Here is a 12050-nt window from a genome sequence, read left to right as displayed (position 1 = left end):
CTGAGATTGGGATCTGTAGGCTGGTTTTCTTTGTTTTATGTTTAAAAACCACTTATGAGTGAGTATACATGATAATTGTCTTTCTGGGTCTGGGTTACCTCACTCAAAATGATATTTTCTAGTTCCATTCATTTGCCTGAAAATTTCAAGATGGCAGACTGTATATTTAGGGTGAAAAAACCTACAAAGGAATTGCAAAAATGAGCAAGAAATTAGATTAGACTAGATGGCAGAGTTTTAAAAAACCTACAAAGGAATTGCAAAAATGAGCAAGAAATTAGATTAAACTAGATGGCAGAGTTTTAAAAAACCTATAAAGGAATTGCAAAAATGAGCAAGAAATTAGATTAAACTAGATGGCAGAGTTTTAAAAATTATCAACACCACTGCTAATTTTTTTTATTGATTTTTATTGAGATCTACATTTTTCTCTGCTTTCCTCTCTGTCTTTCCCCTCCCCACTTCCACTCTCCCCCAAGGTCCCCATGTTCCCAATTTACTCCAGAGATCTTGTCTTTTTCTACTTTCTACTTCCCATGTGGATTAGATCTATGTAAGTCGCTCTTAGTGTCCTCATTGTTGTCTAAGTTCTCTGGGATTGTGGTTTGTAGGCTGGCTTTCTTTGCTCTATGTTTAAAAACCACCTATGAGTAAGTACATTTGATAATTGTCTTTCTGTGTCTGGGTTACCTCACTTAATGTTTTCTAGCTCCATCCATTTTCCTGCAAAATTCAAGATGTCGTTATTTTTTTCTGCTGTGTAGTACTCCATTGTGTAAATATACCACATTTTCCTTATACATTCTTCAGTCGAGGGGCATTTAGGTTGTTTCCAGGTTCTGGCTATGACAGACAATGCTGCTATGAACATAGTTGAGCACATGTCCTTGTGGCATGATTGAGCATCCTTTGGCTATAAACCCAAAAGTGGTATTACCGGGTCTTGAAGAAGGTTGTTTCCTAATTTTCTGAGAAATCACCACACTGACATCCAAAGGGGCTGTTCCAGCTTGCACTCCCACCAGCAATGCAGGAGTGTTCCCTTTCCCCCCCGCAACCTCTCCAGCATAAGTTGTCACCAGTGTTTTTGATCTTGGCCATTCTTACAGGTGTAAGATGGAATCTCAGAGTTGCTTTGATTTGCATTTCTCTGATGGCTAAGGATGTTGAACATTTCCTTAAGTGTCTTTCAGCCATCTTAGATTCCTCTGTTGAGAGTTCTCTGTTTAGGTTTGCACTTTTTTTTTTTTTAATTGGATTATGTGTTCTTTTGGTGACCAGTTTCTTGAGTTCTTTGTATATTTTGGAAACCAGACCTCTGTCTGATGTGGGGTTAGTGAAGATCTTTTCCCATTCTGTAGGCTGTCGTTTTGTCTTGTTGACAGTGTCCTTTGCTTTACAGAAGCTTCTCAGTTTCAGGACCAGCGGTAATTTATAATGAGGCCTTGACACTAAGATAGATTTTATTGATTTACTGGAATCAGATGAGGTGCTAGCACACAAAACTTGCAGAGAGATCTTTTGTTCGGATGTTGAAGCCGGCCATATCCACTCACCACACAGCCAAGTTTCTGTTTTCCAAAAGAAAAAACACGAAGTCTCAGAGCGACACCCACACTGCAAAAATTCGGAATTGAGAGTGAAAGTTTTGCTAGAGAGACGGCCAGCAGTTAGGAGTGCATACTGATTTTGCAGAGCGTTTGAACTCAGTTCCTGGAGCCCAGATCTAGCAGTTCTCAATCACTTGTAACCCACTATTCTGGCCTCTGGGGACTCCTGAAAACCTCTCCCCTTCCCCTATCCTCCCCCCTCCGATTTAAAAAAATTATTTAAATGTGTTAAGTTGAAAACTTTCTCAGCAGAGCATGGTGGCTCCCCTGTAATCTCAGCACTTAGGAGGCGGAGGTTTGGTGGAAGTTCAAGGCCAGCAGGCCAGCCTGGGCAACATGATGGTTTACCATCCAGCGTCAGCGGCAAAGTGAAACTGTCTCAAACAAAACAGAAACCAGCTAAGGAACTAATTAAACAAAACACCCAAAAACACACAAAACAAAACTATCTGACTTGACAAACATGTTTGGACATGGCATCTGGATAATAAGAATGCATGTTTAGGTGGTATTTGTAAATGCTTAATGAAATTAAATCACAGGATAGACAATGATATGTTTTAATATGCCAAGCACATTTAAGAATTTCAGAAGAAGACAGGGCAGTTTTCAAGATGTCCCTAATTATCTGACACTCTTCCTGCCAAGAAGGTGGGTCTGGTCCCCCTTCAGATCTAGGCTGGCCTTAGGCATTCGTCCATAGTCAGTAAACTACAGCGGGGTGTGATGACGCGTGAACTCCCAGGCAAGGCCAAAGCCTTGCGGCACCTGCATGGCATCTTGGATGGCTTGGTCACCAAATGCTCTCTCCTGGGACACAGCTGCCACACAGAGTGCACGTTTAGTCTCTCTGGTCCACAGTGCCAGCTGAGCCCAGCCTGCCAGCTGCCGCCACTAAAGCAAGAAATGATCCTCTTGTTCCCACTGTCCAGCTGAATCTCGAAGCTGAAATCACGTCTGTGTCGACAGGAGGGAACCGTGTGCTTTGTTATCATGCTGGCTTTCATTTTGACAGAGTTCTAAGCCAGCTTTGTCAAAGCCCAAGGCTTTTATCCCTATGGAAACAGGTAGAGCCACAGGCACCAGCATTGCCCTGAAAGGGCGTATGCTCTGAAGTGTTAAAAATGTTCTCATAAACTGAATGATTATAACTTCTGTGTGTTCCTTAACTGTTGCAACACACAGAAGGGGATAGAGAGTCAGCATGAATGAAATAATTAGACATATTGTTGTATCTTATTTTTTTTTTCAGGATCACGTTGGTTTATTTTTTCCAGAAGAAATAAAAACATAGGAATCAAATATACATTTTCTTTTCAGAATTCCAAGTGAATAATTGAATTAAACTTGGGAATAGGAGGTGACTTCCCTGACTTCTTACAAGGGAATAAGACCGAAAGGCTCACACGTGTTGTTTGGATCAATATTAATGAAAAATTTCCAGCATTACAGTCATTACTAGCAAATCTCTGTTGATAACAACCACAACAATCTACTAATGTGGATTTTTGGATTTTCAGCTTTGGTTGGACTTTCAAAGGCTGAATAATGTCACGGAGGAGCATCTGGTCTCTCCTCAGGCATTCCTCTGCAATAAGCTTATAATCAGGGCAGGATAAGCTCACAGCTAAACTTCCATTTTATTGAGGACAGGAAACACATTGTTTGACATATCATTGCTGGAGCATCACTTCGAAGGGGACTCTTCACTATCAACTTGACTGAGTCTGGAATCACCTAGGAGACACACCTCTGGGCATGTCTTTGAGACCATTTCATTCACCACGTAGTGAAGACCTTCCTGGGATATGGATGGCACATGCCATAGGCTGAAGTTCTGGACTGAATTTTTAAAAAGGAGAAAGCAAGTGGGACGCCAGCGTTCGTCACTCTCTGCTTCCTGACTGTGGATGCGAGGTGACCAGCCACCTCCCATTCCTGCCACCATGCCTTCTCACACCAGCCCTTAGCTTGCTTCTGTAGGGGTCTTGTCAGAGCAATGAGAAAAGGAACTAAACAATCACTGAGTGTACTCACTAAATGAAGAAGGCTAAGGTAAGGTGCACTCATAGGTAATATGATCTTACATCGTGATGTGGTTTATTGTTGATTAACACTGCTCTGCGGTGCCTGACTATGGCAGAAAGAAGCATGGCAACAGGCAGACAGGCTTGACACTGGAGCAATAGCTGAGAGCTGACATCTGATACATAAGCAAAGGAGGCAGGGGGAGAGATAGAGAGGGGGGAGAGAGAGAGAGAGAGAGAGAGAGAGAGAGAGAGAGAGAGAGAGAGCGAGCAAGCAAATAAAAACCACCATCATCAAATCAAAGGTTCCCAGTCATCCAGGAGAAACTGGATCCTGAGGTAGTGAGATGGAATTCTCGGTCAAGAATTCTGGAAGAAGCTGGCGTCTGGGGAGACGTCTAAGGAAGAGTACAAGCAGGGAGCAGCAGACAGTGAGCATCACCAAATCTTTTGTCACTTATCCCTCCATGGAAGGGCCTGGGGAAGGCCTGCTGGCATACGGCTAGAGTTCTGGGCAGCTTTCTTTTCTGCACCGTAAGCATTTTTGTAATATGGGCCAACAATGGTAACCGTGGGCAGAAATGTTCTATCTTCTATTGTTCTCAAGGGCACCGTGTCTTTACTAGTAAGAGGTTTTGATGTTCTCTCTCCCTGTTACAGTGCCAAGGGACCAACCTGGTTCAGGGCAAGGATTTTGGAGGACACTTGGCATAAATATATTTGAGTCTGAAGGAGTGTGGGAAACCTGGGTTTTAGGCCAGCTTGTCAGTGACTCAAAAACCATACAATAATTTACCAGTATCATGGACATTACACTTGCTAAGGAAGGATAGAAGAAAGAGTATGGGCTCCCTGACACCCCCAAACCTGCCCCACTAGAAGCCTCTGTGCCTCAGGTGACAGGAAAGCCACACTTATAGTGACAACAACAACCACAACAACAACACTCAAGAGTCAAGTCGGACATGCTGGTCTGCATCTGTATTCCCCGCTACTTGAGAGGCTGAGACAAGAGGATTGCTTGACTCTAGGAGTTCAAGACCAACCTGGGCAATATAGTGAGAACCTACTTAAAACAAACAAACAAGTGAGCAAAACCTTTGGGGCTGGGAAGATGGCTCAGCAGGCAAAGGCTCCAGAGGCCTTTGAGTTCTGTCCCAGAACCCACATGGTGGAAGAGAGAACCAACTCCCCCAAGTTGTTCACATATGAGTTAGGGCATGCTTGCACTCTCTGCCTCTGTCTCTGTCTCTCTCTCCAAGAAACACATAAATGTTAAATTTAAAGAATCTTTCTTTCATATGCAGTGCTTAGTCCATTAGGGAATCCTGTCTGGTCAATCTTCACACTATAAGCCTACTCTGGTAAGTGCTTTTCACTGCTTCAAGTGACAAACACCTTCCTTGCTTTGCTGTCACCGACCCCAGCTGGTCACTGACGCCTGCTCTCGTGAACCCAGCTCCGATCTTGCACTCGTTACAGTGCATCCTGATTCGCAGTAGAGGAGTTCCCTTCAAAGTTGACTTTGATCATTTCATCCTGTGCTTGCGCCCTGGAGGGGGCCTGTCCATTTTTCTGTGGAACAGTCAAAGGCTCTGCAACAGCCTTCGGTTCTTACATGGCCTCTGCTTGGTCCAACACGAACTCTTCTCGTCCGTGTTTCCCTCTGTTCCCTGTGGGACCCCCTAACCTTCCAGCAACCCTTAGTCACAGAGCCTCATCTTCCTTTGGGGCCTTTGCACTGGCTATTTCCTTGGTACATCTTTGTTTCCAGCCATCCATCTGCCCAGATGCTTGGCTAGCACCCAGAGCTGTTTTCTGGTCTCATGACCTCATTGGTAAAACTTATATACCATTCTCTTCACGAATTCCCTAACATCACTCATTTCCTTCTTCCCTACTTTTTAATTCAGCCATAGCACTTATTACTTCCTAAAATATGTCATACACGACACACATGTTTCCTCCACACCTGCTCTGCAAGGGTTTGTTTCGCTTGTTCGTTGACACATGTAATTGCCTAGAGTCGTATTTGGTGCATTGGAGGGGAGGAATAGAAAGTTTGTGAAATGAACAAATGATGAGAACATTTAATACTATTTTAGGTCAAACAGTAGAATCAAACTCAAAACAAACAATAAACAAACAAACAAGAACAATAAAAGCCACGGTGCAGGCTGAACTATGGTGAGTTAGAAAAGAGGATTGGCCGATTCCACAAGGTCCCATAAATTCTCAGCCCTGTCTGGTCATGGCTAGTGGAACAACACCATGAGTTTGTGATCCAGGAGAGGGTCCCTTTGCTTCTTACTGCCCCATGGATGTCCAGTTCTGAAGAAGGCCTTCCCTGTTCCCCTTTCATTTCTCCATTTTGCATGAGACTTTTAATGGCTGGAGAGAGGGCACAGTGGTTAAAAACACTGGCTGCTCTCCCAGAGGACCTGGGTTCTGTTCCCAGCACCCATATGGCAGCTCACAACTGTCTGTAACTCTGGTTCCAGAGGATCAGACATCCTCACATAGACATACATGTAGGCAAAAGGACTCTCATTCCACAAGACGTTGAGAGGAACTGGCAGGATGATACGCCAGCAAGGGGGCTTGCCTGAATGAGGATGGCCTTGCTGCCTCGGAGAAGGCTAATTCAGATTATGGCAGCGTGGGGGAGACAGATGCCATCTGAGAGCATCCAGTCAATCATCTCTTCCCAGGCTGATGTCCAGCATTTTGAGTTGAGTAGTCAGGTGAATGCTGGGTACACAAGACCCTGTTTCACATAAGCAGACTAGAATGCCCAAGGTCACATGGATAATAGGATATGTCAAAGCCAGAATTTGCCTCCTGGCAGCTTGACAGCTGGGTTCACACTCTCAGCCACTTGGCAGCCAAGTGGATGTTCAAGAATGGCGAATGAGACAAGGCGTGTGCCTACAGGTGAGGCAGAGGGAAGCGGCTCATCCTCCTGTGGGATTTACTCTGTGGCTTAGTGACTGTCCTCGAATCCCTGTGTCCTTAGGGTATGGGCCTTGGATGGAGATAGACAACTCTGTGAACCTGAACCTCCAGAAGCAGCACTGTCTCCCAGCAGTGATCTGAGTGACTTGTCTTTATCCTTCACCCTCTGTAGACAGCAGTTAAGCTCAAAAGTCACTCAGTTCTAAGACATGTTTCTGAACAGGCGATTCTGTCCTGTAGTCCAGACTAACTTCAAACCTGCTATATAAATGAGGATGAATTTGAACTCCTGATCCTTCCGATCCTCCTGCCTCCACCTCCCAGGTGCTCATCACACCGGGCTAGCCTAGGCCAGCCTAATGAATCTCCCAGTTCATCTGTAAACAGAACAGAGAAAATAGTGCCGATGACCTCCTTACAGGGTAAATCAGGTCAGTCACAGAATGAACAAGTAGCAGGGACACAGTGAATGTGTCATAGGTTTTAGTTATCAGTAGCTCGTTTTTGTTTTGCTAAGAAAAACACTCCTTTTAGATTTACTGATTTTATGCATGTGGGTGTTTTGCCTGCATGTATATATTTGCACCATGTGTGTGCCTTCAAAGGTCAGAAGAGGGCATCAGGTCCTCTAAAACTAGAGTCACAGACAGCTGTGGGCCACCAGGTAGGTCCTGGGCACCAAACCTAGGTCCCTTGCAAGAGCTACAAATGCTCTTAACTGTTGAACTGCGTCCCCAGACCCTTGCTTTATTTTTGAAACAGGGACTTGATATGTAACCCAGGCTGGCCTGGCAGCCTCCTGAGTGTTGGGATTACCTGGCAGTAGCTTTTTTTTTTTTTAATTCCACTTAATGTATATTAATAAAATCATGTACTGTGAACATGTGCGTATGCGTGTGTGTGTGCGTGCCTGTGTGCGTGCATGGAGAGAGTCTCATAGATCCCAGGATGTCCTTAAGCTTGCTCTGTAGCCAAGGATGCCCTTGAACTTCTGATCTCCCTCCCTCTACCTCCTCAGTGCTGGGACCACCACACCCAGCCTATGTGATGATGGGGACGAAACCCAGGACCTCATGAATGCTGGGCAAGTGCCCTGCCAATCTAGCTACACCCCAGACTCCATTGTGAGCAAACATAGCTCCAGGAAGCGGATGTGAGGTGGGGATAGAAATCACAGAGGCAGCGGCTGTTACTGGAGGAGCCAGGGAAAACATTGATGCTGCTGAAGCTGGACCTGAACAGGGTAGAGAGGGATGGGGGAGTCTGGCAGGGAGAGCACAGTGACATTGGGAAGGAGGCCCTGGGAGAGCATGGCAGAGGAACCTCTGGTTGCCACGGTGCTTCTGAAGAATAAGGGACTGAGGAGAGAGGAAGAAATGCCAGGTGAGAAGAGGTTGTGGCCTGGGGCAACATAAGCTTATGTTTTAAAAGATTTATTCTATTTATTTATTTATTTACTTATTTATTGTGTGTGTATGGGGTGTGTGTGTGTTTGTCTCTATATGTAGATGGAGATTCCCACAGAGGCCAGAAGAGGAACTTGGACCCATGGAGGTAGAGTAACAGGAGGTTGTGAGCTTTCCAGTGTGAATGCTGGGATCTGAACTCCAGTCCTCTGAAAGAGCAGCAAGTGCTTTAACCACTGAGCAATCTCTCCAACTCCACGACACGTCTTTGTCTGTTTGTTTATGAAGGTGTAGTTTACTCACAGAGACAAACAGTCCAACAGTTGGGCTGTGCAACGGCTCTTCACAGCCAACACCATTTCTTGCCTCGCTCACAGGCTGCTGTGCCATCTCGACCTTACTAGCTTGGCTCCTGATTCTGCATTTATGGCTATTATTTGGGTCTCGCCCCAGATTCTTAGGGATTGATGTCTCTATAGCAACAAAAGTAGGGAAAAGGTTAGCTCCAGTTCAGGACATAAATTCAAATGCCAAACCTGTGGCATCCACCAAATACAAACCCATCAAGGTGGCACGCCGTGAAACTGTGATTATTGTGCTCAAGATCAAAGAACATTACTCAAGAGTGGAGAAGCCAAGTGTAAATTACGGAGATCTTCCTTAAACGAGCCATGACTAAGTCTCTGGGCTCACTGAGGGTTCCTCTGTGTTTGTGCATACAATCACCCCATGACCCCAGGACACTCGTATGTAAGCTTAAGAATGTGGCATTGTGCCACGGTACACACAGAACAAATTTTACTGGACAGAGCTTGCAAAAATGCAAGGAGTGTTAAGGCCACGGGAAGGCGGTAGCTTCTGGGAAGAGGTAGAGCCTGTTCACGCACACACAGTTCAGGAGGCCGTAGCTCAAACTGTGCCCTGAACACTCAGTCCTGGGAAGGGTTGGTTAGTCATTGACACCTAAGTTCTTCTGGTCACTGGTTTCCAGTGCAGGTTTTTACCCATTTAAAACAGGAGCCATGCGCTCTACTCCAGCACCCCAGGGAGAGAAGTGAGACAAGACCGAACGATTTGAAAAATAAACTTCAGTTTTGGCAGTGATGCTGATGAGGGTAGGTGGGGACAGGAATTTTTAGTTTCCTCATTTGTAGATTGACAATGGGAAAGTCTGGTTCTTGTAGCCTACCATTTCTCTTTCATTCTCTTCCCTTCCCTTCCCTTCCCTTCCCTTCCCTTCCCTTCCCTTCCCTTCCCTTCCCTTCCCTTCCCTTCCCTTCCCTTCCCTTCCCTTCTTCCCTTCCCTTCCCTCCTTCCCTCCCTCTCACCTCCCCTCCTTTTTTCTTTGAGAGACCTGTCTAATTTTTAGCTCAGATTGGAACTCACTGTGAAGTCTAGGCTGGCCTTGAACTTGTGACAGTCGTGCCTTGGCCTTACAAGTGTGTGTCACCATGCCTGTCCTGTTTTGGGGTTTTGTTTATTTGTTTGTTTGTTTGCCCCTTGCTTGAAATAGGGGCTCAGGCAGCACAGGCTAGACTCAGACTCTTTACATAGCCAAGGCTGACTCTGAGCTTCCATTCCTCTTGGCTCTGAAGTTCAGGATTACAGGCACACACCACTCTGCCAGCTACTTTCCATTATTAAATGAAGAACTGGGGTAAACAACTTGTTTTGCTTCCTTAGCCCTTGTCCCTAGTGTCTTAGCTCTGTCACCATCATCTAGCCATCTGGGTTCTCAGTGTGAGGCAGGTGACTGAACACCCCCCCCCGACTGTGCTCCCCAGTTCTGGCTTTTGAAGGGGAGGGAGGGGAGCTGAAGAACAGCAGGAACTGGGGGCGAAGGCTGAGCAAACCTGCAGATCTGAGATCTGGCCACACCCATCCCACTGCTCTCCTGTGCCTTCTCTGACTTGCTCTGGGCAGACATACCTGCTCACTCCCTCATGCGACAGTTACTGCTGATTGTCCCCCAAAGTCATTCTGAATACCTGTCTCATCTGCCACTGACTTTCCTAGCTACAAAGGCACACACTCACTTCCCAGGTTGCACACACTTCTCAGGAGCACACACACCTTACAGTTTAAGTTGGCCTCACCAATTAGTAGAACTCTGCTATTTGAACTCTGGAATTTTTTTTTTCTCACACAATGAAACTACAGAAGTGGCATCTTCCTTTCCTTGGTGCTTTTCTGCCATTTTGCAATCCTGAGACAAAAAGCAAGCACCTGCCATTCAACATACTTGTGTGTTTCTTGCTGTGGGAGAAAAGAAAACCTTACCAGCTTCTTCTAAACACTTAACCGTATTCCTAAATGATATCTTGGGGTGGGGTGGAGTAGGGTAATTTAGAGACAGGGGTATTCCAGGCCTTTTTGAAAAGGTAGGGGTCAAGGTACCATCAATGGGATGATGAGACCCAGTCACCTGAAAAGGTAACAAAGAATGTACTGTCATTATGGCTGGACCGTATTGAGGAAGAGATCAGAGAGCAGGGAAGCAGAGGTCAAATCACATAGGGCTGTGCAGGTCAGAAAGACTTTCAGTTGTCTTAGTACAACAAGAGGGGATTGTGCTTATTTCCTGAACAGTGAAGCTGGGCTTCTTGTCTCAGCCATGTGCTCCTTCTTGTATTTTCTGCACCATGGGACAGAATTTTCCTTCTGAAATATGATGGGGGTCACATTCCTGATCAATGCCACAAATTACTTTTAATTTTGCTCAGGTCAAAATCCAAACTGGGGCTGGGAGATGGCTGAGTGATTAAGGGTGTTTGTTGCTCAATCATGAGGGCTTGAGTTTGGATCCCAGCATTCACATAAGAAGCCAGGCACCCCAACACCCTCTTTAGGCCTCTGTGTACACAAACATGCATGTGCACGCATATACATACACATACACACACACATATACACACACCATAAGTAAATAAAAATCCACATTGCCTGACATGACCTAAGGGCCCTATGCTACACTTCCTTTAGTCTTGGGTTCAGTGTGAAAGCCTGGGGTGGGTCTCACCTCCTCATCTGTGTGAGAGTCATGATACCACCCCCAATACAGAGTCAGAATGTGCAGTGAGTGTCATAGTATATGCACAGTGCACGAGGCGGTGAGGCCGATTTTTAGAGACAGCCTGGGCTGCAAACCAGAAGCCACCCCGAAAGGCCTCCAGCAATCACTTCATCAGCTATGGTCTCTCCTTACTCCACACCTTTGTATTTCTTCCCCTTACTAAGCACTGCACAGAGCTTCTGCTGTTCCCATAGTAACCAAACCCTGACTGGTGGCCTCCTGACTCTTTCCCGGGGATCTTTACAGTTGTCTAAGGCGGGGCTGTTGACGGGACTTGATCCTGGAACACTGCATGACCCCAAGCTCACTGCCTTGCCTACTCACAACCTGTTCCTGCTCAGCTATGCTCCCCGCTTCCCGCTCATGGCCTCTCGGTCTTTATCTTCTCTGTGGGCCAAACTACTCATTTTCTTCATTCCTATCTCGTTCAGTTAAGGAAACTGGACTCGGGCCTTTTCTGAGCTCATCTCATCATACTGAATAAATCCTCCTCCTGGTGAAATTCCCTGCCCCCAGGGCTGCTTGTGTGTGGGAGTGTGGTTGTTTTCTCCATCTGCTTTTGCCAACTTCTGCAAACCCCTGGGGACCACAGCTGCAAACCCGATCCTCAGCTATTGTTCCCAGATGCGCTGCCTGGTAGCCCTGGTACATAGCGGCTCAGAGGTAGTCAGGCATCAGAACACAGCCTCTTCTCTGGGATCCCTGAGGATGCTCTGCAGACTCCCGATCGCTAACTGCAGTGGCAAACATCAGCTGGGCTCCGCTAAGACTGTGAACCTTGGGGTTGGAGAAATGGCCCAATGGTGCTCGCTGCTCTTCCAGAGGACTGGAGTTCAGTTCCCGGCAATGAAAGTCAGGCGACTCCCAGTCTGCTGTAACTCCAGCTCCATGGGATCTGATGTCTTCTCATGGGCTCGGAGGGCCTCTGTACACACATGCACACACACACACACACACACACACGCACACACGCATGTAA

The sequence above is a fragment of the Chionomys nivalis genome, chromosome 1 (genome assembly GCF_950005125.1).
Source record: "Chionomys nivalis chromosome 1, mChiNiv1.1, whole genome shotgun sequence".
NCBI lineage: Eukaryota > Metazoa > Chordata > Mammalia > Rodentia > Cricetidae > Chionomys > Chionomys nivalis.
This window is presented reverse-complemented; position numbering follows the sequence as displayed.